Below are 5,902 nucleotides of genomic sequence, written 5' to 3'. Positions count from 1 at the left end.
AATACATATATTTTATGTATTTATTAAATAAGTTTATTTATTAGAATTAATAAGTATTTTGAGAGGGAAAATTTGTTTTTGGTATAGTTCTGCCTATACTCTTTATGAACTTTCATCAGTGATTTTTAAATAAAACAAAATTAGAGACATAGGTTACATACAAGATATATAAGATACAGATAACTTTATCCAGCTTGCAACAAAATATTAAATTTTATTGTTGTTTCAATTGACATGCATTTTTAGAATGAAAATTTGTTTTAGGTACATTTCCTCCTCCCAGTTTATGAACTCTTGATTTAAAAGCTACTCCTTCAGGAATGCAAAATCTGTAGGCTAGCCTATGCATTTGTGAACACTTCAGTCCATTATGAAAACACTTAATAAAACTTTTAATAACCTAGGAAGATACCTAGGTTATTAACTAGTAATTAAGATAATTCTGTTCATTTATATAAAAGTAAACTAGCTTTGTCACTCTTTGTGAATTTTTGCCAATGGGTAATTTGAATAAAGTTAAATATATGGGCTGCAAGCTGAGAGATAAAAGGTAGACACCTATGGTCCTGGTTTTAGATGTACACACACTGCTCCAATGTATATTGAGACACTTCATGAAAAGTAAGTAACAGTTACAGTAGACTGTCAAAATAATGGCACATTCGATATAGTGGCACATTGAGATCGGATGTTTACATACAGTGCAGATGTCCTGCAGTGCTAAAAAAAAAAAAGAAAACGGCAAGTCACTTGATTAGTGTATTTGTTTACGTTCGCCATTTTGAAAGTGAATTCTGTACTGATATAATGGATTATACCACTGTTTTACATTTGTTTTAAATTAAAAACCCCTCACTATGGCTCCTAAAGTTAATAAACCTCATACAAAGAAGAATAATTAAGAACATTAAAGCTTAGTGACAAACTTGATATAATAACATAAAATAGAATGGGTGTAAGTAGAAGTGTATTAATGGCAGAATATAACATTGGATCGTCAACATGTTTATGATTTTTATGTGCAGTTAATAAAATTGCATTCTTAATCTCTCTATTTTTTATTTAGCCTCATTATCTCTACATTAAAAATAAAACTTTCTAGATAATGGAAAAATCGAAATAACGGCATCGTGAATCCCTGAAGGTGCCGTTATTCTGAAAGTCTACTGTAATTCCACAGGTCCCATCATAGATAGCAGTACCAGTTAAAAGTAGGGCATAAAATGCATGTAATCTCAATGAAATGAAAGTAGTTGTAATGAAACAAAATGGGATGAGAAAAGACATCCTTTCCTAAGAAAGTAGGTTGCCCACACAGCAGGCACATCTAACTGCCAGATAGCAGGAAAAAAAAGTGGGACACCCCAAAACATGGCTGCTGAAAGCACTGCATATCAATGGAAGATAGAAGTATTTATCCCAGTAACCCAAAATATACTGTCAACAGTTGAAATGGATATTAAGAGGAAATGCAAGGCACCCTTAATGAGATGACTCGAGAGTTTACAGAATTGGGATAAGTATAGAATAACTATGAGAAAATGCCTCACAGAATGGTTATGATGTCACACAGCTGCTTATAAGTCCAAGCATTTCCTAGAAATGCACATCACTGCCTGTACTGTTGAGGAGAATGAAAATGTTGAACACTGTAGCAGAGTCAGAACATATGGAGCAATGAATTGTCTACAGTCCAGGCATCCGACAGGTGCACTTGGTGCAATATATGCATGCACAAAGAACATTTTCATCTGACTGTATTGCACCAACAATGAAGTTTGTGGTCATGGAGTGATAGTGTAAGCCTGTTTTATATAGTTTGAACTTGGTCCACTGGCTGTCACTGATGAAAAAAAAAATGAATGAAGCAGTCTGTTGGGGAATTTGTATGGTATATAGAGCATAACAATGCTATGTAGCTCAAAGCATAGGCAGTAGTGGCAGGTTCACCACATTTCTCCTCAAACTGGTTTGAGAAGAATAATGTGGTGAACCTGCCATTTCCAGCCAAGAATCCAGATTTGAATCCAACTGAACACTTTTGTGAAGTTTTAGCATAACAACCAAGAGCGAAAACAAGACAGAGAACTAGCTGCAGGCTTATAGGAGGAGCATAGTAAGATTTTAATTTCCGTATATCAATAATTTGTAAAGTTTTCTCCAAGAGAGTAGTAATGTCATTAAAACCCATAGGTGTCATACTTGGTATTAAATTTTTTCCTAAACAGATGTTTTTCCATTTAGTATTCCATCACATGTTGGAGAATATATGTGAATGCACAATGAGTATCCAGAGAGAGAGACTGCAGCATCTGGCTTACAGGTATATAAATTAACAGAATTACCTTATTTTATTTTAACTAAAAAAAAAAAGCTAGCCTCAACAATCTTCATATTTAGTTCATATCTGTATGAGAATGTGTAAATTATCTATGGAATACAGTACACAGTTTCAGTAGACACTACAAGTAGTTCTCAACTTAACGAGTTAATTCGTTCCTAGTGCGTGCTCGTAAAGCGAAAACTCATAAAGCGGGAATTAAATCCCATAAACATAATGTTAAAAATAGGGGTTACATTCTCAACCATGAAATTAGTTAGCTAATTAGTTTATGTTTAAACAATGATTGATTTATCCAAAGAAATTAAAACATAGCCTGTAAAATCAAGCAAATTATAATAATAAAGAAATTATTTATGACTTACAAATTTTAAAAAAAGTTTATTCTTCATCATCGACTAAATGCATACTCGTTGATCACTTATTATCAGCTTGATACTCGGTTTGTTGCACAAGGAGTCGTCTTCTTCAGAAATGCTTCAAGAGGTGTTTGTTTCCAAGATAATCTTCTATTTTCTTTATAAATTTCAATAGAATGCATAAGCATTTTTTAATGGAATGCACAAATTGCAACTAACACGATTTGCACGGAGTAACAAGTTTATGAAGTTTAAAAAAAAAAAGGAATGAAGAGAAGATTCTGAAAATTTGTTTTTTATACAACTGAAGATTTCAGTAAAGGGGAAACACATTTCACCATAATAATGCAAAAAACCACACAATTCCAGCTATCGGTATTTTTGCAAATGCAATAACATAGTTTACAACCAGTTTATAATTGTTTGCAGTAACAGAAAAGTCCAATAAACTGGAAAGAGCAAATTGTTTTTATTGTTTTATGGTCATGACCTCCAGAAATGTGTTTTAGAAAAATGTCACAAAGGCATTCAAAATTGGTTCTTATAACAGAACATATGATAACGATGAAAGTGTAGTGCATTTTAGTGATTTTAATTGGTAACTAATACAATTTGCATTTTAAAAATGACCTTTTAGAAAGTTTTATATAGTGTAAATTTCAACTTCTGAGGTCGTGGAACAAATTCACATTACGATATTTTCACGACACAATGGTGTCTTTGGAATGGATTAATATCGTAAAGCTGGGTACACTGTATTGTATAGCTATGCGCATGGTTTGAAATGTGATATTTATGAATGTTTAACATTCATTTTTTGCAGTTAATGTTCATATTTTTGATTATGTTAATACTTGATACTTAAAAAAAAAAAAACAAAACCAACTCGTAAATCTGGGAACTCATAAAGCGAGAACTGCCTGTATATGCTATTTCTAATTTTCATTTCAGTTAAACTTGTTTCCTTTACATATGTTAAAGGAAAAAAAAAAAAAAAAACAGCTGTTTATGCAGCCCCTTATTACATGGTGCGATACAATTATGAAAACTAATAGTTTCATGCAACACAACCTGGCCCATGCAACCATGGGAGATATGAATCTCATTAAAACTCTTTTCTGCTAATTATACAGTATATGGTTTCAGCTGCAAGTTAATTATTAAATCTAATAAATTTATTACTGTAAGAAATTTGTTATATTTAATAATTAGCTTGCAACTGAAATCTTATAAATAGCATAAAATTTTTTTTAAACAAGACTTGACCCATGAAGTTTTTTGGTAGGATAAGGTGAATGATAAAAAGCTAAAGAAAATCAAGATATGGAGCTTATCTTTAAATTCTTTCTTTTAATGTAACATAGACTAAAAATGAATGTTGGTCCCAAAGATCTATCTTAAAAAAAAAAAAAAAAAAGTCCATCTTTAACATTTAAAAAGTATAGGTTCTGTTCACTGCCAAAGTTCACATGACTAACTACCAAATAAATCAAGTTGTGTGGATGCTGCCTCTGAAAATTACCTATGTGAATTTGTATTTTGTTACAGAAAAACTGGAGCAATCCAAAAGAAAATCTCAAAACCTGAATCATCAGAATACTGTGCCAGTAAATTATACATATTCTTTGGTTTCAGAAGTAAATTGAAAAATTTCCAAGCAGAAAAAGTGTCTCAAAAAAAATTCCATTAAAGTTCTAACAGGTATTAAACCTGCCACTGTTAATAGTTCAGTGTGAGTTGCTATATGTAGCCGTTTGTTTTTACAGATATATTTATATAAAATCTATGCTGGAATGCAACAACTGCCTTTAAAATGAACAGGAAAGGCATAGTTTTAGAAAAACTTTTTCATTTTTGAGCAATAATAGTACTAGTACAATGATAGTGATATGATTTTCTAGTTTCAGATCAAAAACAAAATATATATTAACTAGGCCTAATGTAGTTGAGTGGTGACAGAGGGTACAGTACCACATGCATTTCAGTTGACTGTAGTTTGAGCTCATCTGACTGCTAAAATATAGTAATGGCTTTTTCCAACATGCAGTCCATTAGTTACGAGCCAGAAAAAATAGATTGGGGGAAAACAATAGGGGTTATTTTTAAACATGTTTACATGTACAAGATGCAAGCCAAAAGCTTCCAGACTGGGCACATGGAGTGCTAACCACATGCAGTATAGTAGTGTGCTGTTAGATACTGCTGAACTAATTCATTGTGAGTTAATGTGCCGATTTTTGTGCTATCAGGGGTGCATTTTTGCAGTTGATGGTTAAATGTGTTTCTTCTGAGTGTTTTGTAGCCCAAGTAAGATGGCAGATGTTAAGGAGCAGCAAATGCTTATACAAGCTATGGTGATGATGCTATGGGTACAAGTTTTTCAATGATATTCACATTTTCAAGGTGGCCAAACTTCTATTATTTTCAGTGCTCAGGGTATCCGCAGCCAAGTCTAACTGATGAAAATGTGTACCAAGTCATCCATGAGGACAGGCGGCATATGATTAGCAATAGTTGTTTGTGATATTCTAGGCCTATAAAATGTGTCGGCATGTATCACATGGCACATGCTGACACATTTTAACTATTATTTATTATATTTATATTATTTATTTATATTATTATATTATATTTTATTTTAGCCACCAAGTTATAAATTACTGGAATAAGTTACCTATATGGATGGTCAATGCTGACAGTTTGTGGAAATTCAAAGGTCAGCTGGATAGTTACCTACGGGAGGAGGGAAATGCATAGCTTGTTTATTTCCTTTTCTTTTATTATTTATTTTATATACTATTTTACTTTTTTTGGCTGGTGTAGCATAAGCCTTAGGCTTCCTTGCATCATATGGCCAATACTAATAGTAACTAAAAATTTAAACATGAGGCAGATTGCTGCAGAATTTGTGTCCTGTCTGCAGGTACATGTAAGCACAGGCCAGAAAGGATATAAATTCCCTAACAAGGAATGAAAGCTAGGTTTATGGTTATGATCCAGAAACAAAGCAGTAGTCCTCCCAGCAGAAAAGTCCATCATTTCTGTGTTCAAAAAAGGAAAGGCAGGTCAGATCAAACGTCAAGAGCATACTGATTGATTTTTTTTTGATGACAGAATTGTTCATCAGAATTTCCTTCAACCAGGCCAAAATGTAACTCACAAGGCTACATTGTGGTCCTCAGGTGTTTGAGAGAGGATGTTA

This window comes from Mastigoproctus giganteus, chromosome 1 (genome assembly GCF_048544385.1).
Source record: "Mastigoproctus giganteus isolate SK-2022 chromosome 1, ASM4854438v1, whole genome shotgun sequence".
Taxonomy (NCBI): Eukaryota; Metazoa; Arthropoda; class Arachnida; order Uropygi; family Thelyphonidae; genus Mastigoproctus; species Mastigoproctus giganteus.
Note: the sequence above shows the minus strand (reverse complement) of the source record.